The sequence below is a fragment of the Rhinolophus ferrumequinum genome, chromosome 8 (genome assembly GCF_004115265.2).
Source record: "Rhinolophus ferrumequinum isolate MPI-CBG mRhiFer1 chromosome 8, mRhiFer1_v1.p, whole genome shotgun sequence".
Classification (NCBI taxonomy): Eukaryota; Metazoa; Chordata; class Mammalia; order Chiroptera; family Rhinolophidae; genus Rhinolophus; species Rhinolophus ferrumequinum.
In genome coordinates this window covers 73,880,038-73,895,582 of record NC_046291.1, presented here as the reverse complement: position 1 = coordinate 73,895,582, position 15,545 = coordinate 73,880,038, and positions in this window count along the sequence as shown.

Sequence of the window (15,545 nt, the reverse complement as noted above, 5' to 3'; positions counted from 1 at the left end):
GAGAGAATTTGTATGTAATGAAGCATGTGAACGTTTATTATACTCTTGTCTGTTGTTGTATATGTTTAAAATTTCTCATATTAAAAAATTTTTGAAAAATAGTTTGCTGACCGAAGATTTTTCCTAACACTCCTGGAGATAGTTTGAAATGCCTGTTGGTCAGCGGACCACCGTTAGCACACTTGGTACATTTGCAATATTTTTAAAAGTACCTCTTTCTAATTGTCACAGGCCAGGAGACACGATGACTTAATGTAATGTATTGGATGGGATCCTGGAACACAAAGGACATTTGGTAAAAACTAAGGCAATGTGAATAAACCATGGTCTTTAGTTAATAGTAAGGTATCATTTGCTGGTGCATGAGCATAATAAAAAGCAAATCAACTTGTAGTTGTTTATAATTTTGGTTTTAAATTTTAAATATCCTTGTTTGCCTATACCCAACGTATGCTGTTCCTACCACCTCACCCTTGGTGTGCTATTGAGCCAGACACAATTTTTCATACTGGAGATAGAACAGTCCCGCCCTCTCTCTCATGATGTTTACAGGTAATTGGTAGATTCAGATGATAAGTAAATAATCAAATACAGGAGATAATTTCAGATGATGATAAGTGCAGGGTGAAATGTGCTGCCACTAAAATATCAAAAGGCCTATTTCTTTTTGGAAGCACCAGGCTTTTTTTTTTTTTTTTTTTTTTTTTTTTGGAAGAGGATGCGGGGTGAAGGAATTTTCTTTCCACTCTAGAGAGACGATATCACAGTATATCTTCAGGCCGTCAGGACCTTAAAAACTTCACTGAACTCAAGGGTTCCTGAATTTTCCTAGGGCTTATCTCCCACTCTCTGGAGTGAAAGTATCTTACCAAGTAGGCCGGTTGACTAGCCATCTCTTTATTGCTTTGTCCAATCAGCATGATAGTTGAAGGGATGACTAGGATGTCCAAATCTCATACGAGAGAACGAATAGAACCAATGTATCCCTGAGGTAAAACTGTAAATGAATATTTTTTTCATATGAATGACAATTGATTCTGATCCTTGGTTTTGATTGGGATTGAAAAGGATGCATTTCCCACATAAAAGGCCTCATGCCAGGAATCTGAGGCATTATTGATCTGCTGCTCAGTGGATGTGAGAAGCTCTTACCTGGTTAAGTCTGAGGTTGTCTATGGTTATTCTCTAGTTTCTACTGGAGTCTAAATAGAAAATTAAGAGGGGATATGATAGGACCACGACCCCTGCTTCCTTTTGGTCTTTATTTGGTCCTAATCCCTGCCATCCCAACGTCCCTACACTAGTGATGCAATATTGATTGTGAACTACTGTCTAGGCCAGGAGTGGAAGGCAGTTTCACAGTTTTCCACTTAGGCTTCCCTAGGGGAAAAACACAATGAGGGTTTTTTGATTTCTTTCCCACTTGCCAAATCTATCTAAAAAAAAATTTGCCAATAGATACCCTAGGGCTACCACTTCAAACAGTGAATTCTCAGTCTGAAAATTGGTTCAGATTGGGAAAAATGAACATGGATCATGACTTTATTGGAGAGACTGCCCTTAGATTCTTACTCTTCTAATTGGTATGTTATAGATATCAGGCAACCATCATGTTGGCTATGCCTGCCTGGCAATTTTGGCTCTAAGGAAATCATGCTCTATTAACTATCTTCACAACTCCATTCAGGCCCTGGCCACACCTCCTATCTTGTCAGAATGTCAACTGTTATAGTTGTTCTGGCCGCCTCACGCCTGAAACTTAAGCACAGTTACCTGGCTTCTCTCACTGGCATCTCATCATACCTATGGATATTAATGAGCCCAGCTCTGTGATGGCTTCTCCTATCTCAAGACCTTGTCTCGTGGAACAGATCCACCAATGAAATTCTGGTGGGTTCTCATCAGCCTTGGGAAATGGTCTGTCCTCCTGCGGAACATAATCCTCTGATTCGTTGCCTGGTCTCACGTAATGTATGTATTCCAACAGACCCATTACATTCAGCCTGTTCTTTCCTCTACATTTGAGTATTTATACTTCATTCCTCATTCATTGGTCATCACTTTTTTCAGGCCTCCAAAAGCCACCCTCACCTACAGCCTACCTCATCCTTTGAGGTCCTTGCCAGGGTATTAAATCCCATCTCCTGAGACACCACCCCTAAATTATTGAAGTTATGCTTATCAAGTCTTATATTCTAGCCCTTTAATCAAGCACCCTCAAAATCCAATCCCAGGGATACTCCCCTGGCTCCAGCCAGAATGTGCTAGTTAATTTTTGCAGCTCCTTCAGTGATTATTTCTTCCCTCCCTTATGAAGCCTAGGACTTCCCAAGGACAGGATTTAACCCTAGTTTCTGTTTAGCATCCAGGAGAGGAGATAGAGACAGCTATTGAGTACAGCACCACGTGTCAAGTAGTGGAGGGGCTTCAGAAGTTTTTTCAGTATATGGTAAGTGCTAACTCTGACTAGGTAAGTATGGGCGATTTCTGCAAATTCCGAGGCTTCTTGGAGGTCTCAAAAGCCAGCATCACCAGGGCATCCATCCAGCTGTACTTATTCCATTTTTCATGTTCCTCGATTTTCCCAACCAGAGAACCAAATTTAGCCTAGCAAATCTACTTTGGCTGAGCATTTAAACATCATTAGGGCTCCACATCTTGAAATATTAGATCTTCTGTGTCTGCTCTTCTACTTAGTTCTTAAGTGCTTGTTGATAGCCCTCAGTCCCTTATTAGCCCTCTGCAAGGTGTCAATAGAACCTAGTAGAAAGCAGCCAACTATGCTGTCTTTGTAGATATTGTTTCCTCATAACTTTCAGATACTGGAATCATCACACCTATAAGAGCTTTTCCCTCCTTCCAGGTCACCTCAGTTAAAGTCTTTAGCAATTGGACTATTACCACGTACCGCATACACTCCAAATAGCATCCTCTTTGCCAGTCAGGTTGTGGGAAAGCCCAGCCCCGAGCCCAATCATCATCTCTTTATTTAAAAACACTCCAAGCACTACTCATATTTGTTTGGATTCTCCAAGAAACAGACACTAAGATGGGATCAGAAATAGAAAAGTTTTATTGGAGAGAGTTTGAAGGAAGTTGTTTCCCTTACATGAAGGCAAATAGAATTCAAAGACAGGCAGTCCAGGATCCAATGGCATGGCTAGATCCTCAGTGGAACTAGTGAAGCAAAGGGTATTAATAAAAAAGAGGCTTTTTCCTAAAGGGGCAACGCTGTTCCCTGCCCTGAGAAGTAGAAGCAATCATAGGAAGAATAAGCAGAATTTGAAACTGGCTGGGCTAAGATGTGAGAATCTGTACCAATCAGCAGAGCTTTTAACCTAAATTGGCAGAGAATTTCTTAGGTGCAGCAAGAGCCCCACATGTATAGGATTTCTTAATATGCTGATTAAATGTATGCCTCGATTTACTGCCTCGATAAGCTGCCTAGAAAAGCAGTTTCTATATAAAAATACAAACATAAAAAAAGGAACCCTTTTTGAAACAGTTAAAAAATATATAGTCATTAAGTGGAAAATCACAACACTTTGACTTCCTTAGTCTTAGTTGTGATTTGATTTCTTTTAAGTTACTGTGGTAAGAAAGGGGCATTATAAAGGTGGCCATTGTAGTCATTGTTTAATAATATGATTCTGGAATTCTAGTCAAATAAATGAGATAAGAAAATATAGAAGAATTATCGAAAAGAAAATAAAATATCTTATTTAACATAATTATTCACTAAAATATCACAAATGATCAATGGAAAATTAATTAAAACAAAATTTGATGTAAAAAAAAGAAAAAAAAAAGCCCTGAATCTACATATAGAGATTCCTCAACACATTATTCAAAATCATAAGATAATTTGAAAAATTACATGGATATATATATGTTCTTGAGTGGAGAATTTCAATATGTCTATCGACATTTTTTCACAAATTAAGTTGTCATTTCTATGTAATTCAAATTATTCCAATATTCAAGCTTATTTTGAAATTCATCTAAAAAATAAGTAAGCAAAAATAACATTGAAAATAAAAATAGTGTGAGGGACATTTCTATTCCTATATATAATATAACATAAAGTCACAGTATAGATTAATGGGTGAAAATATATAGCCAAAACAGCTTTAAAAAAAAATCTCATTTTGATTCTGTTAGTAATGATGATATTCCAAATTCGTGGGGAATATATAAAATCAATAAATTGTACTATGAAACACAACTTAAGAGTAACACAACTATGTTTCAAAGGCTAGTATGTCTACAATAACTAATACATTGAGCATGTAATTAATACCCTTATTCTAGGAATTACTAGTTTGCCAAGAACTGCGAGTGTTTCTGGAATGTGGGACTTTCAGCTTTAAAACAGAGACAGTCACAGGAAAACTGCAACTTGGTCACCTTGGATGATTCCATAGTAGGAAATTGTAGGTCATGGTGTGAAGAACTGATGGGCTAGATGTGGAACTACTGATAGATACTCTCACAGCTTCCTGTAAAAGTCTTGGGGTCAGAGGGTGAGTAGGCAGTTAAATCACATAGGGCCTTGTGGGATGAGGAAAGAATATCAGAGTTTGCTTCAAGTGTGAATGGCCCACAGCGGGGGTTTTTGAGGGGGGAAGTGACTCATGTGCTTCCATATGGTTTGGTATAAAGAATTTTTTCAGCTGTCATAGGGAGAATAGAGATGCCGCCTTCTTCCTAGACAACAGATTGAAAGGAACTGCACCAAAACACCTCTATGGCTATTTTTGAGTGGTTAGAGGTTTTTTTTCTGTTTGTTTGTTTGTTTTTAATGAATCTTTTCCTTTCTTGCATTTGAATTTAAAAGTCATAGTAACAAAGCCTTTTTTGAATGCCGTGTTTTCCAGAAAATAAGACCTAGCCGGACAATCAGCTCTAATGCATCGTTTGGAGCAAAAATTAATATAAGACCCAGTCATAATATAATATAATATAATATAATATAATATAATATAATATAATATAATATAATATAATATAATATAACATAATATAATATAATATAATATAATATAAATACTGGGTCTTGTATTAATTTTTGCTCCAAAAGACGCATTAGAGCTGATTGTCCAGCTAGGTTTTATTTTTGGGGAAACAGGGTGTTTACTTCTACTACTTGCATGGTTTCAGGGTTTTTTTTGTTTTGTTTTGTTTTAGATTTTGCCTTTCAATTTTTAAACATTTTTTTACAATTTATGTTTCAATTGCAGTTGACATACAATATTATATTAGTTTCACGTGTACAACATAGTGATTAGACAGTTATATACCTTACACAGTGATCACTTTTCATGTTTTTACATTTAGTCCTCTGATTCACTCATTGGATATATTTTTGTGTGTGGTGTGGAGGTTGGATCTATTTTTATCATTTTCTAAATGACTAACAGTTGTCCCAGCAGCACTTATGAAAAAGTCCATTTTTTTTTTTGAAGTGATGTGAGATGCTACCTCTAGCATATATTAAATGTCCATGTCTACTCGGGTGTATTTCTGGACTTTGTATTCTATTCCATCGGTCTATTTGAAAATTTATGCGCCAACACCACACTGTTTTAATTACAGAGGATTTTTAATATGTTTACATGTCTCATAGAGCTGCTTTCCCCTCATAACAATTTTTATCATTTTTATTTTAAGATTTTTATTAAAATATAGTTAACATACAATATTATATTAGTTTCAGGTGTACACCATAGTTTTCAACATTTATATATCTAAAGAAGTGATCACCAGGATAAATCCAGTGACCACCTGACACCATACAATTCTATCACAGTATTATTGACTGTATTCCCCATGCTGTACATTACATCCCCATGACTTATTTGCTTTATACCTGGAAATTTGGACCTCTTCTTGCCCTTCACGTTTATCACCCTTTTTAAATTTTTCAATTACAGTTCACATTCAGTATTACTTTATATTAATTTCAGGTGTATAGCATAGCGGTTAGATATTTATATAATGTAAGAAAGGCTCCCCTTGGGACAGCCAGATGGCTCAGTTGGTTAGAGTGCAAGCTCTCAAGAAGGTTGCCCTGTTCAATTCCCGCATGGGATGGTGAGCTGCACCCCCTGCACCTAAAGATTGAAAATGGCGACTGGCAGTGGAGCTGAGCTGCGCCCTCCACAACTAGATTGAAGGACAATGACTTGGAGCTGACGGGTCCTGGAGAAACACACTGTTCTCCAATATTCCCCAATAAAATTTAAAAGAAAAAAAAATAGATCCTTCTGACTAGTCTAGTGGTACTATACATAATTATCACCATATTATTGACTCTATTCCCTCTGCATAACTTCACATCCCCATGACTATTTTGTAACTACCAGTTTGTGCTTCTGAATCCCGTCCCCTTTTTCACCCTGCCTCCCAACACCCTCCCATGTGTCACCCCAACAAATCTAGTGCCCACCTGACATCATACATAGTTAATACAATGTTATTGACTATATTCCTTATGCTGTACCCCATATGCCCCCGACTCTTGTATAACAACCAATTTGTACTTAACCCCTTCCTTTTTTTCACTCACCCCCAACCCCCGTCCCATCTGGCACCTATCAATATTTTCTCTGTATCTATGAGTTTGTTTCTGTTTTGTTTATCTATTTTGTTCTTTAGATTCCACATATAAGCAAAATCATACTGCATCTGTCTTTCTCTGTCTGACACACTCCACTCAGCACAATACCCTCTAGGTCCGTCCGTGCTGCTACAGATGGCATAAACCTATTCCCTTCAATGGCCGAGCAATGTTCCATGTATATATGTACCACCTCCTCTTTATCCATTCTTCTATTGATAGAAACCCAGGCTGCTTCCACATCTTGACCATTGTAAATAAAGCTGCAATAAACATATGGAATGACATGTCTCCTTGAAGTAGTATTTGGGTTTCTTCCGATAAACACATTAAGTGGGATTACTGAGTCTTTATTTGTCTCTTTTTATAACCTTTGTTTTAAAGTCTTTGTTTTGTCTGGTATTAGGAAACAGTCTCTACTGGCACCAGTGCCTTGCTCCAGGTGCTCCAGGAGTGTCCCTTGTGTGGGTTGCATGTGCCCTCCTGTTATATTTGAACCTGGATTTCTATTGGCACATCAGTAAGTGGGATTGACCCTCAGGCTCACTGGCTAAGGGATTTGGCCATATCCGGAACTTATAGGCTACTGTACAGGGGCTTACCCCACTATGTGGGATTTGCCTCAGCAGGCCCTGGTGCTTGTTGAGCCTGGCCTTTGGGTATGCCCCTTGTGGAGCTAATTGGATGGCTGGTTTCGAAGCAACTTGTGAGGGGCTAAAGTGGAGGCCCAGGTCACCAACTGACTGTGACAGGACAAGTACTACCTGGTAGGAGCTCCAAAGAGATCTACAGTTGTTTGCTACCTGTGCTAAACCTGGAGGCATCAGGGAGAGGCAATAATGCGAGCTGAGGACAGCTGCCACCAGAACTGGGCCTGGGGTAGCTCAGCAAAAAACCAGGACACCCCAAAGCCTGCTGCTACCTGCTGGCTCCCATAAGGTTACAGCCACTGAAAAAGCCTTGTACAGCACAGGAATTGTGTGAGACAGTCTCATGGAGTCACTAGAGTGGGAATAATTGTGGTCAACAGATTAATGTAGACTCTGGTTTGGTAATAGTGCTGAGCCTAGAGCTACTCAGCAAAAGTCTGAGGCCAGCTGCCACCCACCTGAATCCTACAGACTCCAATAGTTTTTCAAGAAAGACTGCAATTCTGGCAGGGCTGGCTGCTCTTAGAGAAAGTGCTTCTGATGCTAGGAGAGTTGTGTGGGGCGGGGTCCCGGTGAGTCAGAAGTGTGGAGCGTCAGAGCTCACCAGACCAATCAGATTCAGATTTGGTCTGTGGGGGAGGGCTCAACCCAGCAAATATGGCTCCCGCCTGCTGACTGCACTGGAACAGGACCCCACACAGCGAAAATGCCAACTGTCTACCCATGATCTCTCTCTGAAACCACACATTGCAACCTGAACCTAGTAAGCCTCTGACACCCCAGTTCCTGGCCCCTGAGTTGCTGTCCCTCTGCTGTAGCCCAAGGTGAGTGCCTGCCAGTGAGTGAGCCTATCCTTGGGCTTTTTAAGAGTATATGAGTTTCTTGCAGCCTTTGGTCCCACCTGGATGGTTGGAATCCCAACTGTTTTCCACAGCCAAGTGTTGTGGGGGCTCTTATTCCCAGCACCAGTATGCTGGGTTGGGGAGGTCAAGTGGGGCTGGCGTCTCTCGTTCCTACCAGGGGAAGCTCTGTAGCCGAGATATCCCTCCCAGTTCTCAACCGCCACACGGAAGTTTTGGGCCCAGCCTGTTTCGTGTCTCCACCCCTCTTACCAGTATTGATATGGCTTCTTTTTTATATCCTTAGTTATAAAACTTCTGTTCAGCCAGACTTCAGATGGTTCTCCATGTTGATTTTTCTATAATTTAGTTGTAATGTTAATGCCTTCACAGAAGGAGGAAGTAGGAACAGTATTTATCTCTGTTATCTTGAATCTCTTGTTTTTAATATTAATATTTTTATTTGAATTTACTGACATTCATTACTATTTTAAACAAATTAATTATTTGTTATTGAGAAAATAAGCTTCGTAACTTTTCTCCCCTGGAATATTCACAAATTCTAAAGCTGATTCAGATAATAAAAGCAAAAATAAAACAAAGTCTTTTCCCAAACACAAGCACAATAGTTCAGTAATTTTATTCTATTTTTGTTGTTTTAGGCAGATTCATAAACACTATAGTAGATAAAATATTTGGAAGTGATATTAAAATTTAATCTAATAACATCTTTGATATTTCTAATGAGGACACTCTCTAGGGTTTAGCATTGTAACATTGATAGCAATTATTTTACACACACACACACACACACACACACACAGTTAGTTCATGAAAATTTTTACATTGAAAAGCCTCAGTAACAATGAACCATAAGTGTTTACAATTTTAATGACCACCAAATAGTTTCTTATTTTTATTCATGGGTAATGATAGTGTTAATTGTATCACTTGAAACTATGAAAAACAATTGCTAGGTAATTACTTGTTTTTCTGCACACCCAAGTCATTACAAATTAGTGAAGTTCACCTCAAATTGTCAGCATCCAGTTCCATTGATCTCTTAGTAAGTTTCTAAGAGCAGGAGTTATAGCGATGTGCATTTAATGCTGGCAGCTGGAAATAGGCTGCCTACCGGTCTGTTTTTGTAAAGAAAATTTTCAATTAGTAAAAGCCATGGGCATCAGCTTTCAAAAAGAGGAAAAAACTTCCCCATAAATTTTTGATCTTTTCTGCTTCATCATGTTTTTTTATGAAAGAGATTTACAGTAGTCTTGCTTAAAAATCCCATACAAAATAATTTTGTGTTCAAGACAGAAAGATTAAAGACTTGAAATCTACATTTAAATAATGGTGAAGAAATAAAATGTTAAATTTAAATCATGTTCATAAGAGATTCACTGGATTTCAAAGTAGCTAAGAAGTAATAAAATAAATGAAATAACTTATTTCATTCACTTTTATTGGATTGATAATATCAGTATTTTATAGATTGGATTTGTATGATCATTTCTTCCTGATCTTTCTCTGTCTTGCCATTACTTTATGAAACCGTGCTTTTATACATAGGTTTCCTTGATTCATGATATCTTCTTTCAAAAATGTGGTTTTCAACCTTTGGTCTCTTCCTGATGTGAGATAACTTTGTGAGAGAAGAGAAGGGAGACTTTTCAATATCTTCACTGTTTTCACTCCTCCATTAAGAAAAAAAAAAGTCAGTTTATGTCATGTATAGGCTGTGGACATTTAGAGGATCCACACATAGAAATAGATGTTAGAGACTGAGAGAAAAGTAGCCCTGGGAGAGTTATAACCCTCCTTTCTAATGATATTAGCTATTTATTCATCCCAAGTACAAAACATACAATCATTATTATTTTTCCCCCCAGAATGTAGATGTTATACTTACTCTGTTCACCTTTGAAATATATGGCTGTAGGTGAAGTCATAAAACTAATTATGTTGTTCATAATATATAAAAATGTTTCTTTAACAAACTACATAATTTGTTATAAAACATTTGATCTTGAAAATACTTTTGACAGAGTTCCACACCAGCAGTAAATGGCAGAATGATAGATGTGGTAGTCTTGAAGAGTGGAAAACTGACTATACAAATTAGAGACCAAAAGCAAAAAGAAAACAAACAAACAAACAAACAAACAAAAACCACAGAGTAATAGATGGATGGCATGACATTGGCCACAAAGATGAGTATGTTAAGAGTGACAGACAAAAGTAGAGAGATTTAGATAATTTTAAATCTTATAGATAAAAAAAAAAAGAAAATAGTCAAGGCAGATCAATTAGAATTGTGCCACAATAGTTGACTGTAAGCATTGCTATTACCAATCATTCCCTCATTTTCTGGGTGTATCAGTGACTGACAAAATGAACTACAAGCCAATACTTGGGCTAGGTCTCATGGCAGTAGCAATGTTTTTGTTTAAGCATAAAATGGACTTGGCCTTTCTTAATTACCAAGTAAAGAAGAAGAAACAAGGGAAACTTAACTGGCACAAAGTTGCTTCATTTAGAAAACACAAATTGTTCTGCCAAAACCTGTCCTATTTGAGTTGGGGCCTTGGTAAGTAGGCAGTTCTCAAAGAGACATTTTTTTCCGCACCAATATTAGTTTGTACGTCTATGCAAAATCATTTTCCCAGTAATATAGCACACAGTATGTTTCTTGAGAAATCAGATAATGAGGGCAAAATGTTTTTTTCCAGCATAAATAGCGTCCATTGTAATTTACATTTTTATACAATCTATGAATGTCAGTTCTAAACTACTGGGGTCATAATATGTCTCTGTCAAAAACTTCTCAAATATAGTTTTACCCAATATTCCAAAATAGTGGCAAAGACTGCATTCAGGATACACACACACACACACACACACACACATACACAGGATTGCCCAAAAAAGTAAACATATTTTAAGAAAATAAAACTGTGTTAAAATAGTAATACTCAATATAAACTTATAGCAAAAGAAGTTACATTTGACTTCTGCAATTACAAGAGGTGCTCAAAGTGGTTACATCAGCGTCCAGACACTTCTGATTATGGTAAACTACTATTTGAGCAACGTTGGACAAAGTGTCCACTTGTATACATTTTTTGGCACCCCAGTATATATATACATATTAATATATATACATATATATACATACATATATACATATTATATATGTATATATATACATATATATACATATATATTTATATATACATATTATATATATACTTTAATATATAAAAAATATATAAATATATATATACTTTAATATATAAAAAATATATATAAATATATATATATTTTTATATATATATATAAATATAACCCTGTATAAAAATTTTACTTAATTTATTACTAACTCCTCCCAAATGCATAGGTTTTAGCCAGAAACAATGATTTCAGGCTTTGAAAAAGTAAACTGTGCCTAGAAACATTTTTATTAAAATTGGAAAATACTCCTCAGCCTTACAATAGGACTAATTCCCATTTACATTTGATATATTTATACCACTAAATTATTTCTTCGTAATTTCAAATACCTAGATAGCTACTGGAATAAAATCAATTTTAATGAAGCATATATTTGGTCTATAACTTTAGAAATATTCAGATATTGACCAAAATTGTTGGATGTGAGGGGACTGATGAATATGGTTGGTTTCCCAGGAGACATTTCCTCTGATCCTAAAGTATTTTTTTTAAATGTTAATTAACTACATGTTTTTCAGCAGTCATCTGATCATAAGTCATGCTCATGCTTATGTTATTTAATAACTTCCCAATAGGAAAACATAATTCTGTTTTTCAGATGTAATATTTTCATTTAGCGAGTGGCTATTATGAACCAACAACTTAAAAAAAGGTTGTGTAATTTATCAAGTTAGCTGCAGACGGAAAGTTTAAAGCTGGTACTCGCTGGTTCAAAAGTCCGTATTCTTAACTTTATGTATTGCCCTACAGGTTCATGTAAAATATTAATAAAGAAATAAGCTTTCTAGGGCACCATATTGTCAGAGTGGTTGTTAGATGAATGTTAGTAGACCTTTGATTACATGTTTCAGTGATTCATTCTCCTCTTTCTTTCCCTTATCCCTGTCAAATCTAGACAATATTTTATACAATTAATACATAAGAGTTGTCTAAAACGTATTTTGTTATCACTGTTTGTTAATTTGGACTTTGTAAAGCTAATTAAGAATGAATGAAATGACACTGTAGAATAACCAACAGTGTTGTTTAATTTATACTTCATGTAGCTAACTGAGATGAATGAACTAGATATTAACTCTTAATCATTTTAAGCAAAGATATAACAAAGAAAAAACAAGCAAACAAGACTTCATTGATATGTGGGATATAGAACTGAAAACAACAAAGGAGAAAGACAAACAAAAAAAGAAATGAAAATTAAAAGACACAGAAAATGGTTTAGTGGTTATCAGAGGGTAAGGGGGCAGGAGGGTGGTAGATGAGCATAAAGGAGTCAAATATATGGTGATGGAAGGAGAACTGACTGGGTGGTGAACACATAATGCCATATATAGATGATATATTATAGAATTGTACGCTTGAAACCTACGTAATTTTACTAACTATTGTCACCCCAATAAATTTAATTAAAAAAAAAAACATACTGTTTTCTCTGATTAGACTCAGATTTCCAAAGTTTTATGATGTACATTCTCCTCATCTTATGCACTGTTAAGTACCCTAATGTTATCTATACTGTGATGCTAATTTTCTTAAGGCAAGATAGTCAGTGTTAATTGGAAAGAATAATATATATCATGAATTGTGATTGTCCAAAATTCTTCATTTTCTTAAGTACTGAAGTTCTTCCTTTCAATACACGAAAACACTATTGGATAGCCATTAATTCAATGTGATTGGCTTTTCTGTTTGAGTGGCCCTGATGTTCCCTAAGTCTCTGTCTGTCCTCTGGTTAATCTTATTGTTTTGCTCCATGTCAATAAAGAAAAGACAATTTGAGGATAATTTTGAGGATGTACTGGGAACAAATACCTCTTATTTATACCTGATTTAAAAAGAGTTGCTGTATTCTATGGAATTAACAGATATTCCCAACACTCCTTTCTGAAACTTTACCACTTCTCATGGCACTGATACGTAGATTTTATTTGCTAAAGTTAATCTTTTTTTTTTTTATTATTGGCATCTTATACACTCTAATTGTTTAGATTTCTGTGGCAACACAATGTCTGAGGTTTTTACAGAATGTTTACCATGGCTCTACCATCAATCCATGAAAGGTGCCAGACTGTGTTTAGCCTTAGGTGGTGGATCAGATATAAACCCTCCAGAGCCTCTTTGACAGTTCAATTTATTTCAAAGTGGTCAGGAATCTGGCTCCCATGCTCATACAAATAATTGTCTTTCTTTTCAATTTTTTTGTTGTTTGTTTGTTTTTTTAAGTCCTCAATGTTTTAGTGGAAACTTCTTGATATTGTGGTAAAAGTAAAAACAAAGAGAAATGATAGTTCCAGGTGGAGTCAGCCCTCCAGTCCCTCATGCAGAGGTTATAGACAGAAAGGTATCCTGATTCAAGGTTATAAATAAAATGACTTAAGAATACCTTCACCGGCCTTGTTTCTAATTCCTCCTGCAACCTGCCAGCTTTATGGGTACCTGCTTGATTTAAAGATATGGATGAAAGCCAACTAGCCCATAATCAATCTACACACACAAAAAAGGTAATATTGTAATTTAAAAGGAGAGGCAGATGTGATTTAGGAACCTGTGAAGAGAACTGTTTGCCCTTAAACCACTGAAGTTCTTAATCCTGAGATGTTACTAAATCATTACTACCTAGAGTCAGATTTAAGAAAATTTTAATTGTGAGCCTAGGACAATATTGGATTGAAGATGGGATCATCACTGTGAATTGTATTAAGCCATAATGACATGAACATAGGAGCAAATATTAACCTTTTAGGAAGTGAACCTAGCCAGTAAGACAAATTTTAATTAAATCATTTGTAAGAGAGAATAAAAAACTTGGAATGAAGCCCGGAGAAGATTTTTCTTCAATAACAAACAACCAATATTTATTGGGCATCTCTTAGAAACCTGCTGAGCAAATAGGTCTTGACTGCTCTCACAGAGCTTACAATCTAAACCTCTGATGCCCAATAGAAATTTCTACAGTGATGGAAATGTTTTTTAGCTGCACTGTCCAGTTCAGTAGTGACCATCCATATGTGGCTACTGACAAAGATTCTCTCCTTGACCAAACTCTACTCAGGCTCCCCTGAACTTTTCAAATAAGCCTGAACTTTTAGACTTTTGTGTTTGTCTCTCCATTGGCCAATGTTAGGAAGAATCCTGCTAAATTGGGTTAGCTAGAATCCCCCATCTTCCATGTCTCATCAGCTTGATTATCTAATCTGGTTTTACATTCTCCACCATCCCCCAGGTGATCACCCTGGCTTGCCTTCAGCAAGAATCCTGCTAGGTCAGTTTAGCCAGAAATTTTCTATCACTGACCCCTCCCCCCACACCGTTTCTTGGCTATAAATTCTCATTTGCCTATGCTATATTTAGAATGGAGTCCTCGTCGGCATTGAGATTTCTTTTCCCCTATTTCAGTAGTTCTGACTAAAATCTTCTTACCAATTTAACTACTGTCAAGCTCTGATTTTTCTTTAATACCACTGAGCACTTGAGATGTGGCTAACGTGACTAAGGGAATTGTATTTTTAAATTTGAGTTAAATTAAATTAAATACTCATATGTGATTGGTGACTACCATATTGGTCAACATCAACCTAGACAGATATTAATCTAACAATAGAGAAAGTATATAATTGCAAATTGTGACAATCATTCTGAAGAAAGTGTAATATGAAAGTTAAAGTGAGGCAAAGGACCTACCTTTATTAGCCTCAGATGTGATGGTTTTACTGAGAAAGTCACTTCTCAGCTAAGATCTGAAAAGTAAGTAGGACTTAGCGGTGGAGGTAGGTGAGGGATGGATAGAAGCCAAGTAAGCAAGAGAGTGAGGAAAAGGGAGTGCCCCATACCTAGAATTTATGTTATCACTGAGTAAACTGCAGACTTGTTTCATTCTCTGCTTTGCCTAAATACCTTAACATCGAAATTCAAAAGGGTGATGGATAGGCTAGAGAAGTAGGCCTGGTTGAGTTCATGCAGAGTCGTACAGACCATAATAAATATTTTGTCTTGGTAATAAGAAAATTGAAAAGCTATTGAAGATTTTTACCAGAAAAATGATCATGTTTGTGTTTTTACAAGATCACTCTAGCTGCAGTGGAGAGGGATGATTAGAGTTATGAGAGTGGACATGGAAAGAATACTGGAGGCCACAGAAGTAATTCAGACGAGATATAATAAGAGCTGGCCTAGGGAAATGGCAACAAAAATGGAGAGAAGTGAATG